This window comes from Nannobrachium achirus (assembly GCF_963921795.1).
Source record: "Nannobrachium achirus genome assembly, chromosome: 21".
NCBI lineage: Eukaryota > Metazoa > Chordata > Actinopteri > Myctophiformes > Myctophidae > Nannobrachium > Nannobrachium achirus.
The window spans coordinates 56,660,217-56,672,934 of record NC_137828.1 but is presented as its reverse complement, the minus strand read 5'-3'; the positions used below and the strand labels follow the sequence as shown (position 1 = coordinate 56,672,934).

General features: G+C 45.5%; 1 protein-coding gene across 1 annotated transcript in view; it reads right to left on the bottom strand.

Moving 5' to 3' along the window:
• Window positions 1-12,718, bottom strand: part of LOC308307265 (neuropilin-1a-like) — a 118,664-nt gene that overhangs the window by 70,514 nt on the left and 35,432 nt on the right. The gene's annotated exons all lie outside the window — the stretch shown is intronic.

The following is a 12,718-nucleotide window of genomic DNA, read 5'->3' as shown; positions in this document are numbered from 1 at the left end:
TTCCACCTACACGTTAACACGTATGTGTGTGTGTGCGCGCGCGTGTGTGTGTGTGTGTGTGTGTGTGTGTGTGTGTGTGTGTGTGTGTGTGTGTGTGTGCCTTCTTCTGTGTGAGTGCCTGCGCGCGCGTGCGAGCACGTCTGTTTTTAATCTACGACTTGCGGAACATCTGGCCGGCGAAAGTAAACACTTGATTTCAATTGCAACAACCCTCCCCCCTCCTCCCCCTCCCCCCAACACGCATACACACGCGAGCACGGAGTCACACATAATAACGCACGTACGCAAGCTCTGGCTCCTTCATTAGTCTCTTGTTGAAACACATGAGCGGCGCACACGGGCAAAATTACAACCTCAATGATGGAAGCGAGGGGAGATGACTGTGTATATATCAACACGCGCGCACGCACACACTCCACACAGAGAGAGAGAGAGAGAGAGAGTACACAGACACACACACACACACACACACACACACACACACACACACACACACACACACACACACACACACACACACACACACACACACACACACACACGCACACACACACACACACACACACACATACAGAGTACACAGAAAGTCAAAACATTTATTCACAGCTCCCCGGAGAGCTGCCTTTCAGCCGACGGGGCAGCGTTAACAGATTTCCCACGTTACTCACTCCTCACAACATCACAAGCAAAGCCATTATGATTAAGTTAATGAGTGACACTCATAATTAACGGAGCAGCATAAAGGCATTTCGTTTTAAAAGGAGTGACAGAAGAAGGGAAAAAAGTGACATTTCTTGGCACGTTTTTCGCTCCCAGGCCATAAATTCGGGGGCCAGACCTTGGAAGACCTTTCCAAAAAGCACTTTCTTTCTGACTGCCGATTTAGTCGCTGGGCTCCATCTTTTGTCACCCTCCCTCCAAATCAAGCCCCATCAAGTCTGGGGAAAAACGAGAAAAACTGGACCAATGTCAGCCGAATGTGCAATCATTTGGAGCCATTAGAGGAAGACATTTGCTCGTTCCAATGGCATTTTCATGGTATCCTGAGAGCTGGCAGTATAATGGGCACGGCGGGGCCCGGCTGAAGACAAAATTGTTGGGGAGTCATCGCTCGATACGGGCCTACCTTTTCACTCGCTGGGTGCTTAAGTGAATGTGGCAAACTGCTTTTCCCCTGTCACTCAGGAATCCTGGCAGGGTGCCTAATTCGGGACCGTCAGAGCCACTACCGCATAAGAAGACAACCAACCGGCTATTTAAACGCAGGAAGAGCAAAAGGGAGGAAGCGCTTTTGTCGAGTTCCTCCACCGAGTTCAAAGAGAGTTGACATTTAATGCAGCTAAAAATTTGGCTGTCAAGATTCAAGAACAGTGGGCACCGTTCATTTTGCAGTTTCCCCCCTCGATTAAGCCGTCCTCTCTAAAGTCGTGCACTCTAATTATGAAGCACTTTCAATTTCTTTTAAATAAGAAATACAATTCTGAAATAAAAACTCCAAAGCCAGCCCTGCATCCATTTATAATTATTATTTATTTTTACCTTCCCTATGTTGCCCTTATCGCTACACAGCAGTTGACCAGAAGGGATTTGGCCTTTGGAAAAGGGTATGCAGACTGAAACACCCAAACCTGAGAGACTCTGAGGCACTGAGTAAAAATGAGCGTTAATAATTAATTATTATCGTTACAAACATTCATATAGGTTTTGTTTTTAAAGATTGATTATCTCTATAAACATAAAATAGATTATCTCTAAACCTTTTCGTTTAAATTGTAATTTTTTATTATTATTACTCAACTCTAAATCAATTACAGTAACGTTATGGACGCCACGTGGCTTCGACCTTAGTGGAACCGGACTCTCTTTGGCCGGTGTTTCACCCGGGTGGAAGTGGTTTTAAGCAGAGTTTCTGTGAGGTTAGAGTCAGGGTTAAGGTTTGATTTAGGCATAGTTTAGTTTTTGCGAGGTTAGGTTATTGTGAAGTTAAAGGTTAGGGTTTAGGTGCCACCTGGTCAACACATCAAAGAGAGAGTAGAGTCCCTTTAGTGGAACAGTCATCTACTGTCTGGATCCTCCTCTTGGTGAACTAATCAGCCAACAGGGGGCGCTATGATTGCGTTGACATTACCATGAGCGCCATTCACAGAGTTTGTGCATGTGTACAGTATGCATACATAGGCTATACTGTATGTGTGTGTGTGTGTGTGTGTGTGTGTGTGTGTGTGTGTGTGTGTGTGTGTGTGTGTGTGTGTGTGTGTGTGTGTGTGTGTGTGTGTGCGTGTGTTTTCAGTGTGTATGTGACTGCGTTCCGTCATCAAGTGACAGCTAACTCTCCACTCCTCACTATAGCTATCCATCCTCAGCCTGTCTGTCTCTCCCTCTCTCTCTCTCTCTCTCTCTCTCTCTCTCTCTCTCTCTCACACACACTCTCACTCTCTCTCATTTCGTGGGAGAGATGCCGTCAGTACTACACGCGCTAGCCCACCTCAGGATGGGCGCGCTCGTTCACACGCTTTAAGTTATATTAGTTATATTAACCCAAATGGACGGGGTCCAATTTTACGTCGGTTTTTACAGTTTTTACACGCTCAGGAGTTAAATCAACATTGAGGATTTTTACTGCGTTAGAGGTAAAAGAGACACTCACATCTGGTCCGACCGTGGCTTTCAAACAAACACGGACAGTATTTACGACGGGATGTAAAGACGAGGGGTGAAGTGACCTTGAAACAAACGCACCGCCCGCTCACCAGTGTAACGTCTGAGTTCTCCACGGCTCCTCCAGCGTTTACTGCCAGCCTTAATGGATTCTTTTAACGATTGTTTAGGCTGAACTGAACTGTTCTGGGGAGAGGTGGTGAAAGAAACAAACACCGCTCAACATCTACAGCTCACTTGTGTAAAACATGAGTCATAATAACGGGCAATAATTATTATTATTAACATCAACAGGGATCTGATTTCAACGACTGCAAAGTGCTATTCTTTTTTTTATTCTTTTTAGATATGTTTTAGGCTTTTCTTCCTTTATTCATAGTGGAAAAGGGAGATAGACACGAAAAATGGAGAGAGAGATTGGGAGAAACTTGCAGTAAGGATCATCGGGAACAGGACTCGAACCTGCGATTCACTGTCAGGATACTTTAGAGCTTAGGTGTTCGGACCGCACAGTCTGGGCCACAAAGTGCTATTCTAAAGGTAGAACAAATTACACCCTATTGCAGTGGTTCTCAAACTTGGGGCTGGGACCCCCAAGAGCCGGGACCCCCAAGAGGTGTCCCCAAATTATTTTTTGGGGTCCCCAGATGATTAGCTGATGTAAAAAAAAAATGTCTCACTCAACGATAAACACACCTACATAAGTGTATACAGGGAATCTGCACATAAACTGGCCAGACAGTCAAATATTAAGTAAGCAAGAGGCGAACATTGTGAAAATAGCAGATCTACATGCTCACAACGCCCCGTAATGCGAGGCATTGTGAGCATGTAGATTTGCTATTTTCAAAATATTTATCTGTGGAACCGAGTCACATTAAATGTATTTTATGTTTATTTTGGGGGTCACGGCCTAGAAAGGTTTGAGAACCCCTGCCTTGTTGTATACTTTGGCTTTTTGACAATAGCTACAAGCTCACAATGCGTCGCACGCTTCTGAGCTTGTACGTCCGCTTGTAAAACTTGCCTAAACTCGCCATTTAGGCGAGCTTACATAACATTTTCCGTCACCGTGGGCTGTGACCTCCCACCCCCACCCCTCCCTTGAGTGACTTGTCCACTGTATCTCTATTTAGTCACACTGAGGTGCCGAGAGCTGACCGGAGACAGGGCGCTAATCAATGGGGCCACGTTACACCTTAGAACATGTCTCAAAGGTTTTCAACATTCTCTCTCTTTCTTTCTTGCCATTACCCCGCCCGAACCCGCCGTCCCTCTCCCTCTTTTTCCATCTGTCCGACCATTTCTCTGGGCTTTCTGGGTAATTAGGGGACTGGTGCCGTGGCGGCTCCACGTGTTGTTCTAAAACCTGCTAAGCAAATCAACACTGTTTATGTTCCATGTGGCCTGCCTGCCGATCATTAGCCTTTGCACACACACACACTGACACTCACGCACACTCGCGTGCGCACACACACACACACATGCGCGCAAGCACGCACGCGCACATCCTTATGCTGCGCTGACAGTGCGTAATGGAGGGTGGAGAATTAACTTTTGCAACACTAAAGCAAACATTAACCTGCTGTCAGTATTTGTCGTTCGTTGAAATGCATGTAGGCCTATATTACACACGCACGCACATGCACGCACACATGCACGCGCACGCACACGCACTCACACGCACGCGTACACACACACACACACACACACACACACACACACACACACACACACACACACACACACACACACACACACACACACACACACACACACACACACACACACACACACACACAGAGCGCTGGGTCAACTGTGCTGATGACATCACTTCCCTCCTGTTCTTGCCAGTGAAGGATGATGACACACATTGTTATGGAGGGGCTACAGAGTTAGGGTCTTGGGTTTCCATGCTGGTAGTATAATGTGTGTAGGTGTGTGTGTGTGTGTGTGTGTGTGTGTGTGTGTGTGTGTGTGTGTGTGTGTGTGTGTGTGTGCGTGCACAAGCACACGATGACAGTGCGTCTCCGTGCCAGATGTGACCTATGCCATCAGGGCGCGTCCCGCCCGCCCTCGCAGGGCCGAGGAGCCCCTGTGCCCCCCGATAGGCGACGGCAAAGTGTTGACACAGGTGTGCTCGTAAGAGCCGGTGCGCCCGCAGCACGGTGACATGATAAATAGGGCCCAGAGCGTAAAGGAATGCCTCTGGCCGCTGCTTTGTGGCGCTCTCTTCCTCTAGTCAGGCTGAAGTCATTATGCTGAGTAACTATGGAAATGTACACTGCGTGCGTGCGTGCGTGTGACATCATACTATCGTACCATCCCCCGAGTACCACTTTAACTGGCCCAGTGCCAGCTTGGATGTGGTTCTTCTAAGCAAACAGCGGAGGTGTTAACTAAAAACAAATGTGCGTGCCTGACTGTGTGTGCAATGTGTGTGTTTGAGCCTGCGTGTGCCTGCGTATGTGTGTGTGTGTGTGTGTATGTGTGTGTGTGTGTGTGTGTGTGTGTGTGTGTGTGTGTGTGTGTGTGTGTGTGTGTGTGTGTGTGTGTGTGTGTGTGCACATGCAGTGCAGATAAAATGACATACATACATACTGTACATCTACAATATCGTCGTTGTCGGGTGGAAACCTTGTATGACCAAAACCGTTTGTTTTGTACTTAAAAACTTTAAAATGATTTAAACTAGTGAAAACAGCCGATCTACAAGCACACAACGCCTCGCACCGCGAGGCGTTGTGTGCTTGCAGATCAGCTGTTTTCACTAGTTTTGTGCGACAGCCTTGTGTGATGAAGCAGTTCTTTACTTTGCGAAAGAACGTACAAATTTGAAACTTGGAGATACGAGGTTTCTGCCCGACAGTGACGATATGCACAGACAACCTAATTACGCTATGTGTGTGTGTGTGTGTGTGTGTGTGTGTGTGTGTGTGTTTACATATGTGTTTAAACACAGGTTTAGGAGTACATAATGTGCACACATTGTTGCCTACACATGCATAGGCTGGAGGGGAAGGATCTTCTGAGAAAATGCTTGAGGATTGTAAGTGGGACAAGATGACAGGGTAAAACGCAGTCATCTTCTGGTACACAAAGAAGATGGGCTGTGCTGTCTTGTCCCTGAATGGCTGCCGGGGCGGGGGGACTCAACCAGGGGTCATTTAAGGGTACCGGGTTGAGTCACAAGGGTCAGGACAGAGCAACGACGAATGGTTCTGAAATGAAGCGTGGCGTTAGTTCATGCAGGGCACGTAATCAGCTGTCAGTCTTGCTGATTGCTTTCAATCAGCCACGCTTTCCTACCCACCGATCACACCTCATTCCCTCCACAAGGCGATCCGCTTTAAACGCGCCCCCCTCCTACACTAGATCAATAGCTGCCACACGCTGTTGCTACTGGCAAAGCTTGCCTCCACCACCCCAGCTCAAACTCAAACTTTAAACTGAATGTTAAACTGAGATGCATGTGTGCATGGCTCTAAAGCAAGGGTCTTCAACACTACAGGGGATCCTCCAAATCTTTGTGGGATAGAAACATTTTTTTCTCCCTTTTTTATATTAACCACTTGCGGGTCCATATTCTGAGAACTTTAGCCAACAATAGCAGATCTACAAGCTCACAACGCCTGGCGTTGTGAGCTTGTAGATCGGCTATTTTTGGGCAAAGAGGTTTGGTGTAGAGGAGAAAAAGAGCAGACTAAGTACAGTACAGAGTGAAAGGTCAAGTTTATTAAGTATTGACGGTTCAAGTGGTTAAATATCTGAAAACACAAATTGACATGAATCCAAAATACACTGATGATTGTGCCGTCAAACGATGAAACTATATGGTACCTAAAGGTAGTGGGGGTCCCTGCTTCATCTCTCTCTCGACTAAGGGGTCCTTGGCCTGAAAATGTTGAAGACCCCTGATCTAAAGTAAACTGAAATGCAGTGTTTCCATGGCTCCAAACTGCATTCAATGTTCTATGGCTTTCATGTTAAACTGCATTCAAGTTTGCATGACATTTGCAAGCCATTAACTGTTAGTTGGTTTAACTGTCTTCCATTTGTTAAATAAATTATAAATGGTTAAATCTACTGATGAGTGTTCCTGACAGAACACATCATCCGTGTGTCTTCGTTCACTGTCGCAATAACTCCTGCGCCATCTCACAATTCAAGATTCAAGAATCTTTATCGTTCATATTGGAACAGCAACGTGGAAATTTATCTTTGACTAGTATTAGACACATCAGTAAAAAAACAAAAAAAAAACAAGGGTAACCTAGATGTGTGCACACGCACAGTTGAACAAATTACATCATTATCTTCCATAATGTAGGAAATGTAATGCAGGCAAGTGGAATGAATGGCTTGAGAAAAGCTTTGGAAATGTGTGTCTCATCCTTTTGTCACGAATAGTTCCAAAGTTATGTTTGGCAATTTCTTAAGCAATACTTGACATTCTTGACCTTGACCTTAGAGCATTACATTGCCAGATACTGAGATAGAGATCTCCTTGAGTGATTTGACGATGATGCAGTGCAGATAAAATGACATACATACACACTGTACATCTACAATATCGTCGTTGTCAGGTGGAAACCTTGTATGTCCAAAACCGTTTGTTTTGTATTTATCATTTTAAAAATGATTTAAACTAGTGAAAACAGCCGATCTACAAGCACACGATCAGCTGTTTTCACTACTTTTGTGCGACGGCCTTGTGTGATGAAGCAGTGCTTTACTTTGCGAAAAAATGTACACATGTAAAATGTACATGTTCAATTCATCGCAAGCGACTCCTCTACAACTCAGTGAAGCTGGACTTTAACTTCGCCGTACGACATGTTGCATTCTGAAACTAGTTGATCTATACAACACGTCGCATTCGCGACGCGTTGTGAGCTTGTAGATCAGCTCTTTTCACCACGCTAAAACTTGCAGGAGGACTCGGAGATAGAGTCACCGCCGCTGTGATTTAGGCAAGGCGTCCTGTTGCATTCCTGGTACATTCACAGCATTGTAACCCACCACTGATTCTCCCCTGTGTCACTGTTTTATTTTGCGTCGGGGAGCGCTGTAATCAGCGCATCGCCTGATTTTCGCCTCCGTTTACTGGCTGTCCTGTACATTAAAAGCTTTAAGCAAGCTTGCTGATACAAAAGAGTTGCAAACTAGCCATTATAAGAAGATACATTGATACTGTTGTGTTTACTGTTTAGAAACACGTGTGCTTATGGGCGGTGCTCAGCCAGTGGGGAGAACCACCGGAGAACAATAGGCGAGGCCAATCGCAAGCACTCTATGTAAATATGCGGAGGAATGTTCCACCCCCAAATAACTACGGAAAATGTCTTAAAACAGAGCCATGTTTAAGACTATAAAACGATGACTGTATGAATGTAAAACGCCTATCTCTTGTAATTAAAACCTTCATCAACATTCAAACTGTTTTATTATGCCTAGAAACGAAAAAGACAAAAAAAAAAAATCGAATGCATTTAGTGCTATTGTAGAAATCCATTACCGCCGAGTTGTGTCTCAAAACACCATGAGGGGACACATTTGAAACTTGGAGATACGAGGTTTCTGCCCGGCGGTGACGATACGCACAGACAACCTCATTTCACTAGCTCCACAATTGCTTCACGGCTCAACAAACGCCATCTCGATGGACTGGGAAAACATGCGAAAATGGGACTCAAATTTAAGGGCTAAAATAGATTCTCCCCCGTCTTCCACCGAATAAACGAGTTCCAAAAACCTCTCTCCATTCTGTATTCATATCTCCCCCGCCACACTTTAAGCCAGTGGAGCGAGGGTGCCAATTTGTAGGCCATAAAACAAACAAGCCGTGCTAATGGAGACGCTTGGATTGAAGAGCAGAGAGAGAGAGAGAGAGAGAGAGAGAGAGAGAGAGAGAGAGAGAGGGGGGGGGGGGGGACACGGCAGAATAATGGCAAAGCAACACCAGAGAGAGAGAGAGAGAGAGAGAGAAAGAGACCAGCAAAACGTCCCCGTATTAAAGGGGAAGACCACCCATTTTCAATATTTAACTATGTCATCTATACTATAATTTTGCGAATGTCTGAGTGAGTGTCTGTCTGTCTGTCTGTCCCAGCGTTTCTCCTCGGTGGCTGGAGCAATTGATCTGAAATCGCATCACCATCAGCATATGAACACACCTGACATAACTGTGAAGCCCGTTTGTCACTTTCACAAATCGTATGCTGTATAATAGCAATTTTATGGTGTATCTATATCTATTTAGCCTACAGTACCTTTTGTGACCACACATGTTAAGGGAGGGGCGCTGTTGTTCAGGCCATGCACAATCACACACAAACCCACACACACACACACACACACACACACACACACACACGGGGGGGGGGGGGGGGGGGGGGGGGGAGTGTGTGTGTGTGTGTGTGCAGGCGGGCGGGCGGGCGGGGTTCTGGCCCTGTTACAGATGTTGTCCAAAATCATGCAGATCGGTACACAGTATCTCTGTAGCCGTTAAATGGAACGGGTATTTCTTACATTGATGCTCCTACATGCAAGCACCAGTTAAAGTTACTTTCCATCCCTCATATACTGTGTGCACAGTGCACATCCCATAATCCACACACTGCACATCATTTCGGAGCTCATATCTTTGAACGGGTAAGGGCTAGTTAATATAACTTAGAGGAGTGGTGTGGAAATAGAAAAAGTTCCCCCCTTCTGTGTTGCCTAGAACTGGAGGATTGATTTTGGGGTTTGTAATGTAAAGTACAATGGTGTGATGTCATCAAGTTGTACTTTACAATACAAACCCCAAAATCAATCCTCCAGTTCTAGGCAACACAGAAGAGGGGGAACTTTTTTTCTATTTCCATACCACTCCTCTAAGTTATATTAATGACATAGTTAAATATTGAAAATGGGTGGTCTTCCCCTTTAAGACTCTCAACAGCTGATAAAAGCCAGGCGTTCGGTCCTGGTGGCTGCATGCATGGATGTGTCCGCATGATGAAGAGTGCATATTTACCCTCATTTGTATCCCTGTTGGATTAAGTGGATGAACTTTACGCGGTGAGAGACTTTCACAGACATATGTTTAGTTCCCTGGGGAGACTGTGTGTGTCTGTCTGTGTGTGTGTGTGTGTGTGTGTGTGTGTGTGTGTGTGTGTGTGTGTGTGTGTGTGTGTGTGTGTGTGTGTGTGTGTGTGTGTGTGTGTCTGACTCTGTATATGTGTATTTTAACTGGGCCCCCCCCCCTCCCACCACCACAGTGAAGAGCACTGAGAATTTACATTTTGTATAACACGGTTCTATTGTGAAAATACCAGAATTTCAGCCTCTAATATTTGTCAATTTGGCCAATGTTTAATTTGTCATTTTGGAGGTATTAAAAAGTCCTTAAATTGTCACTTTAGAAATGTGCAACTATACACTTTATGTGGGTTTGTTTACTGTTGAGTGAGAAAACAATGTTTCACATTAAGTATGGGGACCCTCCAAAATAATTTGGCGACCCCTCTGGGGGTCCCGACCCACAGGTTGAGAACCAGTGTTATAGCCGACTTGGGGAAGGCCGTACCAGCCGCGGAGAAGCTTGATCCCCGGTGATCTCTGTCCCCCCCCTCCCCCGCAGGCGGAAAGGTAAACATAACCACATTCTTAGCATTCCCCCCCCCCCCCCCTGCATTGGCATGCACTGCGTGGCCTCCTGTTTCCGTTATCGCAGCATCTGTGTATGATCATTAAGTTTACACGTGTTAGCCAACACACCGCCGCCCCACCCCGCCTCGTTCTCCACCACTAATACCTCGGCTGTCGATAAGCTTAGTTAATCAGCTAGCTTCCCTATCTCGCTACCCCGCTGCCTCTCTCTATAGCTGCTTCTCTATCTCTCTCTATCCATACCACTCCGCAGTCGTTCAATTCATGTTGTTTACCTCTATTTATCAGCCTCTTTCTCTCTCTCTCTCTCTCTCTCTCTCTCTGTCTCTCTCATCTCTCTTTCCCAGACTCTAACAAACAGGCCGGCTAATTAACGACAGAGCCGCCGCGGTCTTCTTGGCGGCGGTTCGATGCGTCAGCAGTCAAAACACAACGGATCGAGAACATAACAGAGAGACAGAGACGCCGTCCCCCTCCCCGAGGGGGATCAGTCCCACAGCAACACATGCAGCAACACACCCACACCAGTACGTGACCTAACGTGCAAGCGTCATGTCCCCAACAACAACCTTTTTTTGTTCTGCTGCCGATATTGGATATTGGCTTTAAGCTCGCAGTGTGGAGCGTGACGGATACTTATAATGAGGTTTCTCTCTTTCTATTGACTTCAATTGAGTTGCACAGATAACAGCCATGCCATGCGGATTGGAAGGCGCTTCCAACATTGCAGAGTTAAAGAAAGTTACTGGCTGAGAAGAAGAACACCGCTGAATTTCGATTATTACCACCATGCAGCACGGCAAAAGAATAACAGAAAACCCAGGGCATGCCGAGGCCTACAAGACTGGATTTCTGATGAAGCCCAGGGGCGTCACAAGAGGGGGGGGGGGGGGGGGAGTGGGACTGAGTTACTAGGGCCCAAGGTGGAGGGGCCTTACTTATTTTATACTTTAGCTATTGGGGAAATAGCAGATATACAAGCTCACAATAGAACTGCTATTTTTGAAAAGTCGTGAAAATGTGTGCAAATCTTTGAATATTATTATGTATTATTAAGCGAACATTTGTAACTCAAATTTTGCTTCTGGGGCGTTCCCTGGAAGTAAATATTTTGAGATGGGGGTCCGTGGCCAAATAAATATCATTTTGGGGGTCCTGGTACATGAAAAAGTTTGAGCACCACTGACATAAAAACATAGGTCTTTGAAATATTCAAAGACTTGCAAAAATGTTCAGGATTTTTCAAAGATAGCAGATCTACATGCATGTACAAGCTTGTATATCTGCTATTTTTCAATAGTTAAAGCACAAAATAATGCGTTCCCAGTCTAAATGGGTTAAACCCCTCCCCCTATGAAGAACATTCATGAAGAACATTCATAGGGGGCCCGCAGTCAATCCTTGTACCCAGGACCCAGAATTTGGTGCGACACCCCTGATGAAGCCTCCGGATTTCTCAGACTGTTCCCCTCTCTGACGTTCCGCTTGCATCAGCTCTCGCTCGCGGCTGTCACCCTCATGAAATTCTACTTGACTGGAACATATATAAATAAAATTACATTTTCAGTTTGGGCTTTTCATGGGGCTTTCGTAATGAAAACTTTTAGAGGGCGGGCAGATATAACAAATACAGATACATACACAAAAATGACGGGCATATTTAACGCCATTGCATCAGCTTGCGTATATGCCGTCGGCTATTTCCACGATGTTTTGAAAATATTGGGAAATGTATGAAAATGTTTTCAACGTGGAAACGGATTATGACATTCATATGAAATAATTGCGATTAGGCAATAATGCAGGGGCGTCACAAGGGGTAGGAAAGTGGGACTGAGTTACTAGGGCCCAAGGTGGAGGGGCCCTAGTAACTTTAGCTATTGAAAAATAGCAGATATACAAGCTCACACGAGCTCGCTCGCTGCGAGCTTGTAGATCTGCTATTTTTTGAAAAGTCGTGAAAATGTGTGCAAATCTTTGAATATGTATTTTTTAAGCGAACATTTGTAACTCAAATCTTGCTTCCGGGGGGGGGGGGGGGGGGGTCCGTTTGAGATGTCCGTTGCCAAATTAATATCATTTTGGGGTTCCTTCACATGAAAAAGTTTGAGCATCACTGACATGGAAACATGGGTTTCTTGCACACATTTTTCAAAAATAGCAGATCTACAAGCTGTGAGCTTGTATATCTGCTATTTCTCAATAGTTAACATTCATGGGGGGCCCGCAGTGAATCCTTGTACCCAGAATTTGGTGTGACGCCCCTGCAATAATGTAATAATTGTGACAGGCCTTAGGCTCACTAGACAGTAACTCATTCTGTATCTCTCTCTCTCTCTCTCTCTCTCTCTCTCTCTCTCTCTCTCTCCATCTCTCCATCACATGCACACTAACATGCAGACAT